This window comes from Chlorocebus sabaeus, chromosome 14 (genome assembly GCF_047675955.1).
Source record: "Chlorocebus sabaeus isolate Y175 chromosome 14, mChlSab1.0.hap1, whole genome shotgun sequence".
Classification (NCBI taxonomy): Eukaryota; Metazoa; Chordata; class Mammalia; order Primates; family Cercopithecidae; genus Chlorocebus; species Chlorocebus sabaeus.
Window position 1 is genome coordinate 79,710,063 of NC_132917.1, and position 23,022 is coordinate 79,733,084.

At 37.6% G+C, this 23,022-nt stretch overlaps 1 protein-coding gene across 3 annotated transcripts in view; it reads left to right on the plus strand.

Moving 5' to 3' along the window:
- The window catches only part of CTNNA2 (catenin alpha 2), a 1,149,887-nt gene that overhangs the window by 249,033 nt on the left and 877,832 nt on the right, over positions 1 to 23,022 (plus strand). The window lies entirely within an intron of this gene.

A 23,022-nucleotide genomic window follows, 5' to 3' on the forward strand; every position in this document is an offset into this window, starting at 1 on the left:
GTCATGGTAAAATCAAGTTTCTATGGATGAAGAGGGAGAAGAATGTAAAGTACTATAAGAGAATTCTTCTTTTTCTGCGAGTCCCAAATTCATATTTTCAGTTCACAGATTTCCTCACAAACGTAGCAAGCTGCCTACCCATTAATGAATCAACTACCCCTCTAGCTAGCTAGCTATCATGCTGTTGATTCAGCATTTTAAAATTTTGATTTGTAGTAAAATATACAACATAAAATCTTAACTATGGCCGGGTGTGGTGGCTCACACCTGTAATCCTAGCACTTTGGGAGGCTGAGGCTGGTGGATTGCCTGAGCTCAGGAGTTCAAGACCAGCCTGGGCAACACAGTGAAACCCTGTCTCTACTAAAATACAAAAAATTAGACGGGCATGGCAGCATGTGCCTGTAGTCCCAGCCACTCGGGAGGCTGATGCAGGAGAATTGCTAGGACCTGGGAGGCGGAGGTTGCAGTGAGCCAAGATCGCACCACTGTACTCTAGTCTGGGTGACAGAGTGAGACCCTGTCTCTTAACAACAACAACAACAACAAAAATCTTAACTACTTGTAAGTGTACAGTTCAATAGTGTTAACGATATTCATATTGTTGAGCAAGCAATCTCCATAACTATTTCACCTTGCAAATGGAAACTCTATACCTATTAAACTATTCCCCATATCCTCCTCCTCTGGTAATCAGCATTCTACTTTCTTTTTCTATGAATTTGACTGCTCTAAATACCTCATATTAGTGGAATCATACATATTAGTATTTTTTTGACTGGCTTATTTCACTTAATGTAATGTCTTCAAGGTTCATATATGTTGTAGCATGTTTCAAAATTCCATTGTATGTATATACCACATTTTGTTTATACATTCATCCTTTCACGGATGTTTGCGTTGCTTCCACTTTTTGGCTCCTGAGAATAATGCTACTATGAACATAGAGGTAAAGATCTCTCGTTAATACCCTGAGTTCAGTTCTTTTGGATATAGACTCAGAGGTGGTATTGCTGGATCATATGATAATTATATTTTTAATTTTTCAGAGCCTGCATACTGTTTTCCACAGTGGCTGCACCATTTCCATAGTAGTGCACTCCTACTAATGGTGCACAGCGGTTTCCATTTCTCCAAATCCTCACCAACACTTGTTTTATTTTGTGAATTGTGTCATCATAATTGGTGAGAGGTGATATCTCGTTGTAGATTTGATTTATATTTTCCTAATGATTACTTATGTTGAGGAACTTTTTATATGCTTCTTAGGCATTTGAATATTTTTTTCGGAGAAATATTTCCAGTCTTTTGCCCATTTCTGAATCAGGTTGTTCGGTTTTGTTGCTGTTGTTAAGTTATAGGAGTTCTTTATATAGTCTGGATATTAACACCTTATCAGACAGTGATTTGCAAATATTGTCTCCCATTCTGTAGATTGCCTTTTCACTCTATTGTGTCTTTTGACACAGAGAATTTTTAAATTTTGATGTAGTCCTACACAGTGTCTGTAGTTGAAAGTTCTAAGGACCATGAAATCAGAACAGACACCTACTCCCAAGCTTGGTCTCTCTCTTGCATTTTCTATCTTGAAGAATGCAATGCATATCTATTCAGTTGCATGTTGCATAAATCTTGGTGCCATTCTTGTTATTTCCCTTTCCTTCCAAATATAGTCTATTGTAAAGTTTCCTAGATCTTACCTCCTAAATATCTATTTAATGGACCGCTTCCTGTCTCAGTTATTCAAAGGCACTATGTTTTCATGCCCCAGGGCCTTTATATATGCTGTCCTTTTCACACATTTCTACACTTCCCAGCTCAAGGAACACCTTCTCAGGGAAACTTTATCTGAAACTCCTGTCATACTTTTTAATGGGTCCTTTCCTTGTTACTTTTCACAGGATAATTAAGTATTTGTGAGGTGACTGTCTTTCATGCCATACTATAAATTAATAAAGGCAGAGACCAGACCATGTCTCTTTTGCTAATCATTGATTTGCAATGCTTAGTACTCATTAAATATTTGTTGAATTATTGAATTAAGAGGTGAATGAATGGTCTGTTCCAATTCTTCTTCAAACCTAGCACTGTATCAGTTCACAGCTGTATATTTAGTACCTGGAAACAGCACCCTCCTTCCACACTAACAAATACCGTGCCCCGTGCTGCCCTCTTCTTCCTCATCCTCTCCTTCCTCCTAAAACCTAATTTCATTTCTATTTCATTTACTAATTTAAATTATCACTTTAATTTGCAATGTTAAATGTGCCACATTTTATCAATTGTGGACAGAGTATATTTGTGTATGTGTTTTGGCAATGCGAACTCTTCTAAGTTTTCAGGTGCATTTGAAAGCTGATATTCCTTCTGAACTGCAGATGGATGCTTGTTTGTTTTCATGCATCTATAGGCTGGATGGTTGTTTTATTTTTTCTTTTGTTGTGGGTTCTTTAGGTTGACTGCCATATAATAAACTGTATGCACTTAAAATTTACAGTATGATAAATTTTGACAAATGTATACATCCATGAATCCATCTTTGCAATGAAGATAGCAAAGGTATTCATGGTAGAAACTGGTTTGATTGGCCTCTGGGCCTCTTTTTAAAACGTTTGTCTTTTATGATGAGAAAATTTTCCCTTTAGTTTCTCCAAAACCTCTTAAGAATTCTTTTGTCATTACAAGTTAGTTTTCACACATTCTGTAGAAACGAATCTTTTCATTTTCTTGAAGCTTACATGAAATGGTGTTCTTGTGGATATAATATAATAAGCAACACAGTTCTTGACCAGACTATCCTAGGAGTATTAGAGTAACAAAGTTCTACAGATGCTAATTAAAGACAGCTAACAATGGTTGCTCTTCTAGAGGATATTTCAAGCTTGCTTTTTATAGTATCCATTTCTTGTTACAAAACAATTCTATATCAGAAATGATGGCTATGTCTAACCTGTATAAAGCTCAAATGCCGTATGCTCCTCCTTTGAACAGGGTCAAATTCAAGGAAGCATTACTATAGTATGCAAAATAACCCCTAAAATGGGTAAAAGTCTTTAAAATTCGCTTTGTTATTTTTCACTCTGCAGTCTCTCCCATCCGCTGCACATGCCTCTCAGGTGTGAGTCGTGCACCTCCTCCCTGACAGCAAGGTCCTTAGTCTCTTGTTTGAATTTGATGCCCAGAAGCTCTTATCTCCATTCTTTCCATTCTCTAGCACAGCTCGTTGTTATGTAATCCCCTTAGCTTATCTGGCTTTACCTGATTCTCCTGCTTGCCCATTACCCAAATTTTGTTTACCAATGAGAGCCTGCATTGATTTTCAGAGAGAGGTAGAGAGAAAGGAGCTTGTGGGTAAGGAATATGGAATGGGATGAGATACTTAGTTAATGGAAACTTTAAAACACAGTATCTTTCCTTCTATCATAGAAATCTATTTTCTAATTTGGAAGATGATATTCAGAAATTATGGACACACTCACATTTAGAAACAATAACCTCTTTTAAACAACCTCCAACATCCATACATGATTTATTTATTAAATGACATGTTGTGGGAATGAAATCTGTTAGCTTTACTATTGCGTCGTTTTTGTTTTTATTAAAAAATATTGTCACTTCTTGTTTTCAGCATAAGTAAATGCCAATCTTCATATTGTACATGTCCATTTTCAGATTTTTAATATACAACTGTTTTGTTTTTCTTTCGAAGTTTCACAACATTCATTATAATTGCCCAATCTGTCAAGATTATAGATAGAATTGTCTGTTTAACTATGTTATTATTGTATCTCTTATGGCTAAACAGTGTTATTTGAATTTGTTTATTATTAAAATATTTATATATATATTCTCTTTTAAACCTAAGCTGCGTGCCAGATCTCTAAAAGTTTTCAGTATGAGTGGTGACTATATTTTCACTCTAGAATATTCCAGTAGAAGATTTCCCTATATCTTTAAAAAAAATTGGAGTAGGTGTTGTGCTGAACTCCTATGGACTCCAGTGGGGATGACGCCAGGATCACGGGGCCAAAGAAGAGACCCAGAGTCAGCAAATGAGACAGGGAGTTTTATTGGGGGGCTTACCTACAGGGGAGTAGTCCAGTGGCAGCAGGCTGGGCCGAAGAACCACAAACATTTGTGAGAGGCACGCAGTTCATATAGCACTTTCACGTAGCACCATTTACCTAACAACCTTCACCTGGCAACCTTCATTCAACCCCAAAGCCCCTCTACACCCCATGTTCCACGGGCTGGGCTGGGGGCTCAGATGTTACTCATAGACAAGGAATGAATCTCTGGAGTGGCCACTCCCAGATTCCCTAGCTCAACAAACACATTCAGATGCCTCTGCCATACAGGGTCATTCTCGGAGTATTTTGCTCTCAGGTGCGTTTACATACAGTAGGCTTATGATAGCATTTATATTTAAAAGAAATAACAAAACTAAATTGTCTAAAAGATATTGTATTCAAAACTTAGAACTCTGATGCTTTAGACTTTGGGAAAAACAGGATATCTAGTTTGGTGTTTGCGTTTCTGCCTTCCTGTCTGTTTAATTATGACTAAAGTATGTGATATATGCATATTATCTTCCTAGTGTAAGTTTAAACAGCATCAGAATAGGAACAATGAGATTTATATATTTCTTCCTTCTCCTGAAGCACTTGGCGTGGTCCCCTAGCACACGGTAGGTGATATTAAGGAAGGAGTCTTGTGAAATCAGGAAAGCATTGGCAGTTTGATTAAGATATCCAACTTCTAATCTTACTTTGACAAATAACTAGCTGAAAAGCAAAGTCACTTAACCACTTTTAGCTTTAGTTTCTCCGTTTTTCACATACAATTATTGTGTTTACCTAAATGATTTCTTTTACTAAATGAAGTCACAGGGGATTTAAAAAAACTTTAAATGTTGTATAGATGTCAGAGTAGATTTATTAATTACAATTTATTAAATCAGTGTGTACTGCCTATAGCAATGTGTACTACCTTTTGGTTAGTGAGCAAGCCCCAGCCTTTCCAAGCAGGATGCTAGAGAGCTGAATCAGCATCTAATAGTCTTCATGAAGAAGACTGAGTAGCTCGGTATGACTTACAGTTGGTGGTAATTGCATGCGGTGCCCGCAAACTATGAGTGGATAGTTGTGCAGCTAGTGAACCATTCATAGAAAAGCTTCTTGAAAACAAGGAATGCAAAGGAGTTGTCACAGTCATTTCTTCATATTGAAGCTCTGGGCCAAGGAAAGCTTAAATCGGGGAATTCCAGAATGTTTTCAGTGTTTACCACGAAGATTTTCCTAGACTGAAAACTTTTTCTGGACTATGCACTAATTGAGGGGTTCTCAAACTTTAGTGAATACTAGAATCACCTGGGAAGATCTTGCACTCTTTATTTCCAGGCCTCACTCCTCTTCAATTAAATCAGAATCTCTGGAGTTGAACCCAGGCTTCAAGATATTTATAGCTCCTCAGGTAATTTCATTTTACAGCCAATTTGTGAAGAAGTAGACTAATCGCTGTCTTGCTTATCAGCCCAGCTTAGATTACCTATCAATCCATGGTAGTTATTTAGTGTTTTACATTTGGCAGGTGACAACAGGCAGTCATTATACAAGGTATATGAGCTTACTGTTTACTTAGAAGTAGGTAAGTAAGGGCTGGGCATAGTGGCTTGCGCCTGTAATCCCAGCACTTTGGAGGGCCGAGGCGGGCAGATCACGAGGTTAGGACATTGAGACCATCCTGGCTAACGCAGTGAAACCCCATCTCTACTAAAAATTACAAAAAATTAGCCAGGGATTGTGGCGGGCACCTGTAGTCCCAGCTACTCTGGGAGGCTGAGATGAGAGAATCACTTGAACCCGGGGGTGGAGGTTGCAGTGAACTGAGATCACACCACTGCACTCCAGCCTGGGTAACAGAGTGAGACTCTGTCTTATGCTAAATGATGTGTTACCAAGCCTGACATTCCATAGGTACGCAGGAATATGTGTTAAGTATATGCTGGGCAGTCAAATCTATAGGGCAGTTAAGTATTTCGGGAGTTGTGGCAAAAGAAAGATATATAGCTAAAATTAATAAGAAGGAGGTAATGCTTCAGCTGAGCATTGATTAAAAATTTGCAAAGACTAGTGGGACAAGAATTTCAGGTTTAAGATTGGTGGGATAAGAATTTCAGGCTTTGTCTAATTTTCAAAGGCAAAGAAACAAGAATGGCATTGATAATTGGAGGTTGGATAAAGAAGCCCTGATTTGATGAAACATTTCATATTCAGGTACAGTTGGAAATATAAGATGGCTGGGCGCGGTGGCACATGCCTGTAATCCCAGCACTTTGGGAAGCCGAGGCAGGCAGATCATTTGAGGTCGGGAGTTTGAGACTAGCCTGATCAACATAGTGAAACTCTGTCTCTACTAAAAATACAAAATAATTAACAGGATTTGGTGGCTCATGCCTGTAGTTCCAGATATGCGAGAGGCTGAGGCAGGAGAATCACTTAAACCTGGGAGGCAGAGGTTGCAGTGAGCCAAGATTGCGCCACTGTACTCCAGCCTGGGCGATGGAGAGACTTCATCCCCCCAAAAAATAAAAAAAATGAAATACGATAAGATGATGGAACAGACCCAGATTTAGAAAAGTATAGACAACATGATGAAAGGAAGGGAGAGAGGGAAGGAGGACAGAAACTAGCTACCTGGCTGGCTGGCTTCTACCCACTTAAATGATATTTTAGAAAGATTAATATGGCAACATCATGAAAAGCTGACTAAATCAGAGAAAAACTGCACCCAAATAGATTGGTTAGGTGTGATCATAATGTCAAGGGAAATGAAACAAAATCTAGTACTTTGAGGGTCCAGGATTGAGGAAGTGGTAATGGGAACAGAAAGAAGCTAAAAAAAAGTTGCAGACATTACAAAAAATATATATACATATATGATCTTTTTCAACTTACTGAAGGAGAGATAAGAGCCAAAATTTGTTCTAAATTTTTGACCCTAGGCTAGTTAATTGGGAAGTCTTTAGGAGTGACAAGGGCAGGGGAGAGTATATGGGTTTGATTTTAAACATAGATGAATGGGGACGACCCCCTGGCAGAAGGGCAATGCCATGGTGAAATAGAGAAATTTGGAAGTACTTGCCAATAGAGAGACAGGATTAGAGGGATGAAGGTATAGTTTTGGAAGAAAGAACAAACTAGTATTAGAAAATGAAATAGAAATAAATTAGGAAGGGAAAGCAATTCCTGAAAAGTATCCAGCGAACAAAGACAGAATGCTAAAATCCGAGGGACTAGGATATTTCTTAAAGGAGATAGTGATCAATCTAGACTCTAGAATGTTATTGTAGTCATATCAGAGTGTTCGGAGATTGTGGAGAATGAATAATGAGAAAATGCTTTGGATTTTGCTAGACAGGTGTCATTAATTATATTCAAAAGTGCATTTTCAGGAAGCCACAAGGGCAACCGCTAAATGAAAAGAAGGAATCCATCCTGAAAGAACAGAATAGATGGTGAAATAATTGATGTAGGTAGGAATGCTAACTAGACTCTCTTTTGGTTATCATTGCAATACATATTGAAAGTATTTATTTTTGCCTCTGCAGATAGTCTGGTACTCAACCAAGGGCCTCTGTGTTATTATTTTGTGTATCTCTGGAGCCTGACACAAAGCCTGCACATAGTAAACACTTCAGGCATGCTTTAGAAGATCATCACAGAATGTAAGGAGAGAAATGGAGAGGAATAATGGGGAGACATTAAAGGCAAGCACAAAATTATTACTATTTGCCTGCTTGATTATTGTTTCCAGCCCAAAAAAGAAGTATCAGGGTATATATGAAGAGAAGGAGCCATAATTATAATACAAAGAAAGAAGGTTCAGGGTTGCATGAAGTGATGGAGAGAGGAAATTTCTTTATCTAGAAAGCAGGTAGGGAGGAGAGATAATCCCAAAAATGTTTTGTAGAAAAGGTAAGAGCAAAAGCAGATTGGATGAAATGATCTCAATTGTTTTGAACAAAGACAGAGGTTGTTTTAATGGACCATGGGTAGCTGATACTTGACCACTGTTGGAGATGTTTTTCTATTTTTCGTCTGTTACTGCCATCTGTGTGGGTCTCCCATACATTTTTAAGGGATTTTATTTACTGAGTACAGCTGACGATTACTCCTTTCTGGGATGCTGCTGAAAAGGCCAATTTTTATGAGGCATAATTTGCCTAAGAATTTTGTATTTAATTCATTTATATGGTGTGTAACTGCATCTGTTAGAAATGGGGTGTTCACGTATGGTAGTCGGTAATCTTATTCAATTTGAAATAGATTAGAAAGCTGTGCTTTGCATGATAGGCATCCTTTCTCAAATTTTCTCAATAGGCAAATCCACTTAATGGTGTAACACAGCATTGGTTGTATGCCATAGGACTTACAGAGAATCCTTAAAACGCCTCCTCTGTCACCCCTTATTGTATCTCCACATTCTCTTAAGCCATGGAGCAGTTGCTTACATTTCCTGCCTTCATTCGACAACAGCATTTTCATATTGCCCACTCTGTCTGAGCAATGACAAATCCATGCAGCTAAGACATGACCACACCACCGAAGTGTATTTGGCCAGCGTGTAGATGAGATGCACATGGTCCTAACTCAAAACTAAGGCGAATCTTATGGAGCAGAGTGACAAAGAGGTGCAGGTGAAAGAGGCAGCTTCTTCATGGGACCATTTCCTAAATGAAAGTGATGGCCAAGCCATTCACTGCTCATGCAGTGTTTTCTTTGTTATGACAACCTCAAATTTGAAGTGATATGGTGATATCAACAAGTTCCACTATTTTCTTTTCTTTTTTTTTTCCTGAGATGGAGCCTTACTCTGTCACCCAGGTTGGAGTGCAGCGGTGTGATCTCGGCTCACTGCAACCTCCACCTCCTAAGTTCAAGCTATTCTCCTGCCTCAGCCTCCCAAGTAGCTGAGATTACAGGAGCATGCCACCATGCCTGGCTAATTTTTGTATTTCTAGTAGAGACAGGGTTTCACCATGTTGGCCAGGCTGGTCCCGAACTCCTAACCTTGTGATCTGCCCACCTAGGCCTCCCAAAGAGCTGGGATTACAGGCCTGAGCCATTGTGCCTGGCCTCACTATTTCATTTTTATTCAATCGATGTTAAGTAAATGATGACCAATGGGCTTAGACAGAGCAAGACAGAAAATGTGACAGAGCATGAGAGAAAGGTCTCCTTCACATATCTGAGAGGTCATAAGCCCTTGCTTCCTAATGACCTGGTGCCTCCCTGCTTCTCACCCTCTTTGGTCCTGTGGTGTTAGTGGAATAAGAGGACCCAACAGATACTTCAGTTGATGCCAGCTGTGTGAACTCCTAGACTGAGAGCTGGTCAGAGACTATTTCCCTGAGCAGGAAGCTCCCTTTGTCACACAGCTCTGCCCCTCCTCCTTCATTTGCCCTATAAATACATAAAGCAGCAGGGTGTGGGTGTGGTGGGCATGTCCTCGCTACTGCAGCACTTTCCCCAAGGATCAGTGTCTCTAAAAACGAGAGTTGCAGGAGGTGGCAGGATTCTGTTACTCCTCTGTGTGTCCTTTTCTCAAGTATCCCTGGCTTTATGCCTTTACTCCTTATACCCTGAATACTTGAGTCTCCTAGGATATTGGGCTTCCTTTCTGTGCTGTGCGCTGACACTTCACGGCTGCCTGACTGCCTCTGTGTGGGTGGTACCTTAGTTACTGTGTTCTAGTATGGGCTCTTGCTGGTCTTAGGGTAAGATTTCACTCCTGTATGGGGAGCGGAGGGGCTATTTCCACTGAAGGGGGATAACTTTGGGAAAGAAGAGTATTCTAGGACAGAAAATGGAGATACAAGAGGCAAATCCTAGGTAAGAGATGGGAAGATGACTCATTTATGTTCTCTCTACAGATCTCACTTCATCAAGCCTGGACTCTGCTGAGTATAGATCCATTACTTTTTACAATGATACTATTCACAGCCTGGTACTGTGGCTCATACCTGTAATCCCAGTGCTTTGGGATGCTAAGGTGGGAGGATTGCTTGAGGTTAGTAGTTCAAACCAGCCTGGGTAAGATAGCAAGACCCCCATCTCTACAAAAAATAAAATAATGAGCTGGACATGGTGATGCACACCTGTGGTCCCAGCTACTCTAGAGACTGAGGCAGGAGGATAGCTTGAGCCTAGGAGTTTGAGGCTGCAGTGAGCTATGATAGAGTCATTCCATTTCAGCCTGAGTGACAAAGCAAGACCTTGTCTCTTAAAAAAAAAAAAAAGATACAGTTTGAGTAATGTAGTAAAGTGCATGTGTACTAGATCCAGCAAAGGCAGACTTTGAAGTTGGAATGGAGGATGTCTTTCTTCAGTCTATGAGTGCAGCTGAGCTAGAGATCTGATGGTGCTCCCCTGTGGCTGTACACTGCTACTCACTGTCCTTCCAGTGGCTTCTCCTCCCCTTCCTTATAGAAGCTTCATTTTACAAGTGTTTCTCAGAGTGAAGTTCGCAGACCACCTGGTTCAGAATTCCCTGGGTGGGTATGGGAGGAGTCCATGAAAATTCATCTTGATGAGTCTAGCCATAACTCTAGATTCAGTATGTCTGGGGCGACCCTGTAAGTTTTATTACTAGATAGCACCCCAAGTGACTCTTACGCTTCTAAAGTTTGAGAATCACTAAGTTTAGTACATCATTATCAACATCATTTCAATTAGTTTAGGTCTCTTTTCCATGGAAAAGTATGGTATGTAGGAATGAAATCAATTCTCGGAAGGTTTAACATCAGAAGTTTAAAAAATACCAAAAAAACCTAGAGATACACACAATGACAAAAAGACAAAAAGAAGTTTGATGTGAAAATATCATGAAGAAAAATGCATAAATGTGAAAATGTCATATACCCTTAGGATTCATCTTAATGCAAATTTTAACATTTGCAATAAGTTCATCTGTTGCATATTTTGTTAAATACAATATATTTGTATGCCAAAGTTTGCATTAGCTTAGGGCCCAAGAGTACTCCAGGTCAGCACAGAGCCCTTTGTGTGACTTTTATTGCAAGACATTGGGGGATAATGGCATATTATTCTTTCACCTGACCTCTCTTTCTGGAACCCTTGGCTTTTGAAAATGCTGTATTCTTTCAGCAAAAATAACAGCAACAATAGCAATGGTTTATTGTTTGCCACTTCATTTGTAAGAAACTTTGTATATATTCTCTCAAAGTCATCCTGTTTGTCATTTGAAGTATCATCCATACTTGTATAATATGACACTGATACTGATCTCCATGTGCATTGATTAATTCTACAAATATTTTTTGAGTATTATGCACAGGCACTATTTTGGGTGCTGAGAATATGGAATAAAGAAAACAGACATTATCTGCCAATAAGAATATTATATTTTGAGATGAGACAAATAAGTAAAATATGAAACATGATTATAGGTTATGGAAGTGCAATTTAGAAATGAAACAACCAAAAGCATGATTCATGAAAAAAATTGGTAATTTGAATTTCATATTAAAACTAGAAACTTTGGCACTGAAAAACATAATGCTAAGAGACTATAAACAAGCCATAAACTGCAAGGAAAAAGATTGATAAATTACATATTTGATGAAAGACTTGTATCCATAATATACAAAGAACTCTTAAAATTCCACAAGATAACCAGTAACTCAACATAAAAATGGGTGAAAGCCCTGAACAGATACCTCACCAAGGAAGACATGCAGATGGCAAATAAGCATAAGAAGCAATGTTCAGCATCATTTGTGATTGGGGAAATGCAAATTAAACAACAATGAGATTTTAATATATCTTTACTAGAATAACTAAAATCTCCAAAACTGACAATACAAAATGTTGGTGATATGCGGAGCAACAAGAGATCTCATTCATTCGGAGGTAATATGACATAGCCACTTTGAAGGACAGTTTGGCAGTTTCTAAAATAAAACTAAACATAGATTTAATTGCCTTATAACTCAGTAATCACAACCCTATATATTTACTCCGCTGATTTGAAAACATCTATTTATATGACATCACCTAATTTTGTTCCATTTTCTAAAATAAACTTAGAATAATTTTAGACTTACAGAAAATTTGCAAGGATAGTACAGAAAATTACATGTACTCTACACTTGTTTGTCACAATTAATAAACCAATATTGATAGATTATTAACTTAGCAGAGCATAATAATAAACCATAATTATAAACTTTTCTGCTTATATGCTTAGCAAAAATGGTAAGAACAAACACAGTGTGAATGCCGAACTATTCTTATTTTTAAGCTGACTTGGAAAGAATGGTAAATTATACATCTGTATGAATACGAATCAGAAATCTAGTTTAGAAGATTGCCAATTCAGGACTGTTTCTTTTAATACTCTTTTTTGAAGTCTGGACTTACTAGTCTAAGTAAAGCCATTCTTGCGTTTCACAGAAAACATTTCAAGAGGCATGCAAGGATACAAAATACAGAAAGAGAATGAGAAATCCATGGAAAATCGAAAAGACAAATATGGTCGAAGACTCAAGAAGAGTCAGGGAGGCCGGGTGCGGTGGCTCAAGCCTGTAATCCCAGCACTTTGGGAGGTCGAGACGGGCGGATCACGAGGTCAGGAGATCGAGACCATCCTGCTTAACACAGTGAAACCCCGTCTCTACTGAAAAATACAAAAAAACTAGCCGGGGGAAGTGGTGGGCGCCTGTAGTCCCAGCTACTCGGGAGGCTGAGGCAGGAGAATGGCGTAAACCTGGGAGGAGGAGTTTGCAGTCAACTGAGATCCGGCCACTGCACCCCAGCCTGGGTGACAGAGCGAGACTCCGTCTCAAAAAAAAGAGGGAAGTGACTAATGCACATATACATTAGTGCCTATGCAACCTGTGCAAACGTGTCCACCTGAGAACACAGCCACAGGAGGCTCCGTGGGTGGGGCTCGCTTGGCAGTAGAGTTCAGGTTCAAATTCCAACTGCAGTTTTTATGATGCTGGTGCTATGTGACCTGGGAAAATTATTTACCCACTCTGTGCCAGTGTGCTCATGAGTTCATTGGGGCTCATCTTACATTCATTCCAGGACTTCTTGCAGAGCAGATGACAGGATGCATGTAAAATACTTAGCAACAGACCTAGCACACCTCAGGCTTGAAAACCCTGGTGGACGTTGCCTTTATTGCTAACATCATTATTGTTCTTGCTACAACTGGACAATAGATCAGGCTCTTAAGCTTTCTAACACATCAGTTGTAAAGTTTATGACAAAATGATGTTTTTAATCATAAAATAAAATGATCTTTCAGATAGATCATGAAACTACCTCCATTTCATGTGTAATTCACTTTGTTTTAAGGAAAATTCCTTAAACAAAATGTTTGATTTATGCATAAAATACTCTATATTACCACATAAAGAAATCTGGCTATGAAGCATTTTCTCTCTACAACCTAAGTCTGTAATTCAATCAAGAATGCATTTGATATAAACATCTTGAATAAAAACCAGATAAGATTGTTCAAGATGAAGCTGATTCACTGATGTGTTCCTAATTCTGATGTCACTGACTTGATGCAAACCAGGCAGCCTTCATAAACTCTGGACCTCTCAGAAACCAAGACTGGGCAAGCGTGCTTCTAGATGTGACTCTTCTTTTTTTAAAACAAAAATAATAATTTCAAGATTTATTTCAGATTTGAGGAGTGCATGCGCAGGTTTGTTACCTGGTTATGTTGCATGTGCTGAGATTTGGGATACAATTAACCGTGTCACCCAGGTAACTGAGCATAGTACCCAAGTTAGCTTTTCAGCTCTTGCACCCCTCCTTCCTTTCCTTCTCTGGTAATCTCCAGTGTCTATTGTCACCATCTTTATGTCCATCAGTATGCAATGTTTAGCTCCCACTTACAAGTGAGAACATGGGAAATCTGGTTTTCTGTTCCTGCATTAATTCACTTAGGATAATGGCCTCCAGCTGCATTCGTGTTGCTGCAAAGGGCATGATTTCATTCTTTTTATGGCTTTGTAGTATTTGCTATTGTTTATGTACCACGTTTTCTATATCCAGTCCACTGTTGATCAGTACCTAGGTTGATACTACGAGTCTACTTTTGAAAAGAAAACAAACAGGGCAAGGCTAAAACCATGCTGAATCTTGTTAGGTGCATGTTAATAAAAGATCCCAGATGACCAGCTCTTTGGAGTGATATATAGGCAATATGGAAAAATCAGATCTTACAATAAATGATGGAGGTGTTACCCCAGCATTGTGGGGCTAAGCAGACACATTAATCATTAAATGGTAAATAGAGAGAAATGCAGGGGCTGAATTACCTCTTCTTAAACTGAAAATCAGACTGCTTGACACTGTATGCCTACTCTTTTGTTCCCACAGTTAAAAATGAATGAAAAGCCACTTCTCTGAAAGGCTGATCCCTCTACCGGAGCTCTTGGTCCCTTGCCATTTTTTGAGGACCCTGCTTGGGTGATCAACCTAATCTTAAATTATCAGTTTCTTCCTTTCTACTGGAACAGTCTAAATAGCATGCCAACACATTATATGTTAAACAAAAAACCTTACCTGATTGTAAATTCCCCCAACAAATACCCCGTTTTTTTTTTTTTACTTTTTTGAGCAAAACTTTTCAAAGAATAATCCATACTCAATCGTTCAATTTATTTACCTCATAGTCACTTAACTTCTTTTTATAGTATAATATAATTTAAGCAAAACTACGTGAGAAATTACAAGAATACCAGTATGCAGACCACTCTGCTTAAGAAATAATACCTTGCTAATGCAGTGGAATCTGCTGTCTGTGCTTGTCATGTCTGTATTTCCTTCCCTTCCTAGTCCCACTATCTAACCTCAGTCAGGGAACCACAATCCTGAATTTGGTGTCCATATTTCTCATTTTATTATGAAACTGTTCAAACGGACAGCGTAGTTGAATGAATTTTACAGGGAATACCTGGACATGCAAAACCAACATCTAAATCCGGCATTAGCATTTTGCCATACTTGCTCTACCACAAATCTATTTCCCATAAGTTTTTAAATATATTTGACACTTTCGGAGGCCAAGGTGGGTGAATCACTTGAGGTCAGGAGTTCAAGACCAGCCTGGCCAACATGGAGAAACCCCGTTTTTACTAAAAATACAAAAAATTAGCCAGGCTTGGTGATGCGCGCCTGTAATCCCAGCTACTGGAGAGGCTGAGGCAGGAGAATTGCTTGAACCTGGGAGGCGGAGGTTGCAGTGAGCCAAGATCATGCCACTGCACTCCAGCCTGGGTGACAAGAATGACTCCATCTCAATAATAATAATAATAAATAAAATAAAATTGATGCTTATGAATGGTCACTTTCTCTCCCATACCATTCTGGTTCTCAAGCTCACCAATCTTGCTCTGCTTTGCGTCATTGGGTTCAACTCTTTGTTGTATCTGGATATTTCTTTCCCTAAACCTTCACTTAACCTCTCAGTTGCATCACACAAAGTTGAGCTCCCGCCCTGCACCCCGGCTCATTCCCTTTCTTGCTTCTCTTGACTTCTGCAATACCTCCTTTTCCTCCCACTTTTCTCTGGTTCTATATCTTCTTGGACTTTTAGGTATTGGAATGTCCCAGGGCTCTGAACTGAGCTTTGTTTTCTTCTTTGTCAGTCATTTTACTGTATGTACCAACCATTCCATAATTTCTACTTCTGGGCCCAAGCCATAGATATTGCTATTTAATATAGCCCAAATATAGCCTCTCTCATTTTTTTGCAATTCAGAAATGGGACTAACAATCCAGTTGCTTAAATCAATAGTGCTAGAATTAAACTTTATTCTTTTTTGCCCCGTCATTCCTCACATGCAAAGCCCTCAGGCATGCTCTAAAGCAGGTCTCAAAGCTATTCATTCTAAGGCAGTATAGCATATTGGTTAAGAGTACAGTTTACGGAACTAGACAGCCTACATTTGAAACCTGACTCAATAATTTAACTGTGTGGTATTGGACAGGTGTTTAATGTCTCATAGGCCTCAGTTCCATCAACTGTAAAATGGGAATAATAATGATTGTCATATAGGCAAGGCATGTAAATCAGTGATAGGAAGCATTATGTAAATGCTAATTAAAGACATTAATATTATATATATTAATATATATAATAATATATATATACACACACACACACATATATATAAAATCTTTAGTTATTTTAGTCTGAGTTTTCCAGAGAAACAGAACCAATAGGTTATATATGTATATATTTTAAGGAATTGGTTCATGTAGTTGTGGGACTAACAAGTCCATTATCTATAGGACAGTATGACAGGCTGGAAACTCAATTAGGAGTTATGCTGAAGTCTGGAATTTCTTTTCTAGCAAACCTCAGTTTTTGCTTCTAAGGCCTTCTACCTGGTTTGATGAGGCCAACTCATATTATCAAGGCAAATCTTCTTTACCTAAATGTTAACTATGTCTATAAAAAGTCTAGAAAGCAATACCTTAGGTTAGTGTTTGATTGCATTACTGGGTACTAATGCCTGACCAAGTTCACAGAGTAAACTAACCATCACAATAGCTAATAATTGGTAAGTAATGCTATGCCAATTTGAAATAATTGTACATGTATAAAAGTGCATTTATTTTTTCTAAATTTCTATGACACAGTGCAGTGTTCGTGGCCCTTCGTTTAGAAATAATTGCCTCTTGGTGCCAGATTTCTCCAGGAAAACCCTTGTCCTACCAAATGGAGGCTGTGGGGTGTAGATACCAAGCAGGGTGTCACGTGTGTCTCTTGAGTACAGTGGAGATTCATGTTTGCCAAAAGCCAAATATATGGCCTGGGGCAAGTCAGCTTTTATGTGTCACAATTCATATTTGTCAAATAATAATGCCAGTCTCATCTAATCTATAAAATTCCAAGAATTAGATAAATGCCAGAATGAATTTGAGAAAACATGAAGCATTTTTAAAATTGAATATATGAAAATTACATTGCTTTTAAAGACACGATTTTTCCTTTAAGAAATGAAGATAAGCTGAAATGCTGTATATTTTAGGTAAATAGATAATTTTCCATTTTTGGTCACATCTGTGTTTTAGGTTCACATTTTTTTTTTGCCATTTCAGTGTGTGTGACCATAAGGATTTAATGAGCTGTTGGCATGATTTATTTGAAGTTTTACTTTACAAAAACAGTTCTAACAACCCAAGGGTAGTTTAAATTTTGTGGTGCTATTAAGCCAATCTGGCCTTCTATTTTGAATTTCTAAAAATAACTAATGCTATGTAAGTCAATGCATATTATTGAAATATTTTTAGTGTTTTTGTCATTTCTCTTTGTACTTGTGCTCTCGTGAATGGAATGAAGTTTGAGCTCAAGTATGTTTGTCTTTTTAAAGCATAAAAGTATTTAATAACATTGCCTTCTGAAAAGCCCTTAAAATGTGCACGTATTTGTATGGGCTGCATAAAGGAAGAAGCAGTTTGTTGCTTCTTATAATAATTATATTATAGTTCCCTGATGCAGATTCATCTGGGAGTATTTAAGGGATGAAAGGTCAAAAGGATTAAATGTTTACATTCATTAGAATATGATCTTTTGGTGTAGGCAGAAAGGAAAAGACTAATTGGGTTACTTCTATTGTGAGCCTTATGAACTTACTGCTTTGGTAATACCTTAAATGTCATGATTAAAAATATTGACCTATTTCTCCATGGGCTTGCACTGAAACGGTAGCAGTCATCTGCAATATTACCTAATAAATTTAAAATATGGTCTTTAACTATAAATGTGAGTATTATAACTAATACATCTCTTTTTTATGCCAAAAGCTCTAAATAACAAGCAGTTGCTCTTCTTGGTATGGTAATCTGAGAGCCCCATCATATTCTGTTTGTTTTCCTCAAGAAAAGCAAGGCATAAGGGCTTTGTCATTAATTAGGCTGTGTTTCTCTGAGCAAATCTATTTAATCTTTGGTCTGAATTTCTCAGCTAGGAAACAAACTCTTCAAATTCGATGTTCCCTAATATTTACTTGAACCATATATTTTTGCCTTGTATTTTAAAAAGAGAGGAAGAATTGAGACTGAATCCACTGCCCAATGTTGGATTTCGATTAGTCAACCCAGGTATAGTTTGCCCCAAAGGAACTTCCAGTCTCAATTGACAGCAGGTCAAGTCAGGAAGCACACAGAAAACAAGGCAAGATATGAACATTTTCAAGAGAAATCGCCTTGGAGAGGTGCCTCAAGAAAATCTCCCTTGCAAAAGACCCTCCTGGTTCTTTCATTTCAGCCTCGGGAAACAGATCATGACATTGCGTAAAAGGTGTAATCCTAGAACAACGAGTAGATTTTATGATTTTTATTAGTTTTGTTTTCAATTCTGGGTCAGAAACTCATTGCATAGAGTGTCCTAGAGCTTAAAGAGCAAATATAAAATAAGTAATAGAAAAAAATTTGAAGATAATTTATCTACTACTTCAGGCATTCAGGCAAGACCTGGTCAAAAATTAGCATCTTTCAATTCATGTTTATAGTTCATTTACGTTCTGTCTTGAAAATGAATATAATCGATTAAAAAATCAAGAATCTTTGTATTCTGCCCTTTCAGGTTCACCTTTCAAGAAGAATATACATTCTAAAATGTGCAATGGTGTGAGCTTAATGATAATGACTTTAAATTTAGTTCTGTAGAGTTCTCATGAGGTTTAGTTTTTCATATCTCATGCATCTACACAATTTTATGTTGGTGATTTTGATTCTGAATGAGTATCTCCTATTCCAAGAGTGTCAGAGGCTTTTAGCTGTACTCTCAGGCTCTATAGCAAACTGTTTTTTAGAATTAGCTATTAGTTAACGAGAACTTTAACCCAAGTGCTCTCGTCCCCTTAATCTGGGGTCTTATTCCAGTTTTATATCTTTCAGATATTTAGAAACAGTTCTTTTATTTGACAGTTTTGTGACTGACAATGGGAGTAATAATTTGGCTCTCCCCTTTTATCGTTCCTCTTAAGGAAGTCTATATAGCTAATATTTTTATCTTTTTTAAATCTTCAATTTTCATTTCTATATGGTAAAATGAAGTTATAAACTAAACCAGTTATTCCAGATGCAGACCAAGATCAATGTTAGTAAGTATCTCCTTGTTTTGTTAAATAATTCAGCTTTATATTCATCTTGCACAGACCCTGATATTTTCCTTTCACGCAGCAGCAATTGGTTTGAATTTATTGCACACTTTGATCCACAGCTTCTTTCTGTGTGGCTTTTTCTCCATTATCTTCTCCATCCAGAAAGCAACTGTTTTGGTGTTTATGATGTGTATGTTTTTTTCACCTTGACAATCCATATTATCTGTTTATATCCTATTTTTCTCTTTCATTTCAAAGGGCATTGCAACGTAAAAGGTGGAATATTCTTACAAGTACTAAACTTATTATTTCTTATATAGTTTTTCAACATCTCTGCAATAGCAGCATCGTTTTTCCATCTCTATGGTAGTCATCATCAAACAATATGATCTGGTAATATCATCCATCTGCTTTGTAATAAAGCCACAGTCACAGAGTCATATAATTTTTGACCTGAAAAGGAACTTGGCGGTTGCATTGTTTGTTGATATTCTAAAGATGAGGAATGTAACTCCTAGAAAGTTTCCCCTTGGATTCCACAGCTCATTAGAGAAATAAGATGATTAGGAAATAGATTTTCAAGTACGATAGTCTTTCTTCTGTGCTGTTTAGTATGAACTTATCAAATGGATATAAGTTGTATTTAAAAGCTTTTGTTGGCCGTGTAGTATTTGGACTGCATTAGGCTTAGAGTTAAGGCAACAGCCCACTCCATCCACTCCCCTCCCTGCATGAAGAACAGGAAAAGCCAAATTGGTGAAGGATAAAGTGGGCTGATGGTATCCTCCAGATACGCAGCTACACAGTTAAGCGATGATCACAGTGGGTCCACATAGGAGGGAAAACAGACGCTGTAACTTATATCACCAGTTCCTATTCCTCAGTAGGGAAAGAAAAACTGTGTTAAAAATTGGAGCAGAATTAATTGAACAAACATACAGTAAATTTGGCTAGCAATATTTATGAATCACCTTGTATTTAATACGGAAGGTTTCATATTAAAGAATATTATCTTCCAAATTTAAAGGTAACTCAATAATTTGATTTTACTTATTTTAGCTGTATATTTCCTGTTATGTCAATTATACAAAACTATAGGTAACCTATCACTAAAGAAGTATGATTCAACTAATAAAAATATATTTACATTAGCAATAAGTATGTGGAAAGAATTACAACATATGCATATACATAGGTTGAAATAGTAATTTGAAAACTATAGGCCAAAAAATACTGTTGGGAAATTGTGCATCACTAACATTATTCATACAACCCACAGCACACTAGTTTGATAATAAAGCAGTTAAATAAATTTTTATTTAGAATTAAGTTGCATAATAGAAGCTATCAATACTTCTGATATATGGTAGCAAGCTCTTCTCTCCAAATGATTTCATTTTCCTCCTGACATAAAAGTAAGTTATATTTACCACCTTCCTCTGCAGCTGGGTGAGGCCATGTGACCGAGTTTCCTCCAATAGATTGTTGATGGATGTGATGTAAGCCATTTCCAATCCCAGCCCCTAGAACACCCAAGCCATCCTCTGCCTTCTTTCTTCCCTATTAAATGATGAAGAGAATCCTGTATAAGACTCAGGCCCTAGAATGGAACTGTTGGATAAATGGAGTCAGTGCCCTTAAATAACCAGGTCTCCTCATCCCCATCTTTCTCTCTCATTAGATTGTGGCAAGAGAGAGAAATAAACTTTTACTGTATTAAATTACTGAAGTTTCAGGTAGTTTATTATAGCACTTTAGCCCTGATAAAATGAAAGTTTATAAAATTACATCCTTAAGAATCAAAAATAATTCATCTGTAAGAAACAAAGACAGGATTTGCATTCCTTGGTAAGTTTGAGGGCTCATCGGGAAAAGCCTTGTTGTTTCTCCAAATGCTACAGAACAGTCTTTGAGATATGAGTGGTCCAGTAAAAAGTAAAAAATAAATAGGTGGCTTAGACAACTATTTCCTAGACTTGAAAAATAGGATCTTAAAAATCGCCTTTTTAAAAAACTCCGTCTTGCTTTAGATAGACTAAAACTAGAATGTGTTCCCAGGGAGTAAAGGCATGAGCTGACTACCCTGTCTGTCCTAGGTAAAGAGATAACAGAAGGGTTTACAAAGGATTCACTAAGCGAGGAAAAGATGTGGACCAAAACCTGAGGTGACAGCCTGGTGGGATTGCTTGGAATTCAGTAGGCATATGTGTTAGAAATATTGAGAGTAATTAGAGGTTATGGTAGGGTTCGCGGGGGGTGGGGAATAGAACTTAAGGGTCAGAGCTTCAGCAAGATATGTAGGGAATGGGAGAAGGGCACCATCCATCAACAAGAAGATTTCATAAGTTTTTGGTTTGTTTTCAAAACATATTTGTGCACAGTGTGGTTAAGATGAAATGAGGTAATATATGTGAAAATATTTTTTTCAATGCTTATCTCAGTAAACATTTGTTGACCTTGGTTGAAATGATTTTATTTTCTTTAAATAATGACAGAAGAAGAGAAAAGAGTATTTCTTCTATTGTTACATTTTTGGAAACATAAGTCACCAGTAGTTTCTTTTTTTCTAAAACTGTCTAAATTATCTGCATTCCCTGACTTCATATATTCCTTTTACTTACAAATATTCCAAGTAGTTTCAAACGTTGCTTTACTTAAGTGGTTTTCAAACTTCTGTATGCATTAAAATCGCCTGGGGAGCTTGTTAAAATACAAATTCTATATGCACATTGAATAAGATGCTTGTGTTTAATAGGAGGTGGGCAGGTTAAAGTTGCTTGCTGCTGGACTCCTAGATTGCCCTTCCAGCAAGATCTATCCCCACATCCCAGCATGCCAAGCACTTCAGAACACACGCCCGTCTTCCCCGCATTGAAGTTTGGCTTTAGCTGAGAATCAAATTTTCCCCCACACAGGAATATGCCAAAATTCTACTTAATTCTCAAAGATAAAGGCTACCTCCAGAAAGGCTTGTGAATTTTTAAAATGAGATGTGATCTTTCTCTTTTTATGCAGCCTCAACACTGTGACTAATGGTGTATATTCTGTCCTGTTTGGTGTTACGTTACTTGCATCCTCCCTCACCTTTGCCCTTCTCCTGTTGCCTAGATTATAATTACTCTGAGTATGTTCTTATTTGTGCACGTTGTCAGTGCTCAGTATACACATTGCATTTAGTGGGAACTTATTTTTTAAAGCAAATTCATTCTTGGGAATAAATCCAGTTTTCTTGTTTTGATTGGTTCATGGTTTAGTCTTTCTACTTAGAATAAGAGTAGTTTACACACCACAGTCAGTGTTATAATATTCTGTGTTTCTTTGTGTACTTATTGTTACCAGTGAGTTTTGTACCTTCAGGTGATTATTTATTGCTCATTAATGTCCTTTTCTTTCTTATTGAAGTGCTTCCTTTAACATTTCTTGTAGGACAGGTCTGGTGTTAATGCGATCCATCAGCTTTTGTTTGTCTGGAAAATTCTTTATTTCTGCTTTGTGCTTGAAGGATGTTTTTGCCAGATACACTATTCTGGGGTAAAAGTTTTTTCCTTCAGCACTTTAAACGTGCCATGCCAGTCTCTTCTGGCCTGTAAGGTTGCCACTGAAAAGTCTGCTGCCAGATGTATTGGAGCTCCAGGGCATGTTATTTGTTTCTTTTCTTTTTCTGCTTTCAGTATCCTTTCTTTATCCCTTGTCTTTGAAAGTTTTGATTATTGAATGCATTGAAGTAGTTTTCTCTGGGTTAAATCTGCTTGGTATTCTATAACCTTACTTGCGTATTATCTTTCTCTAGGTTTGAGAAGTTCTCTGTTATTATCTCTTTGAATAAACTTTCTACTCCTATCTCTTTCTCTACCTCTTCTTTA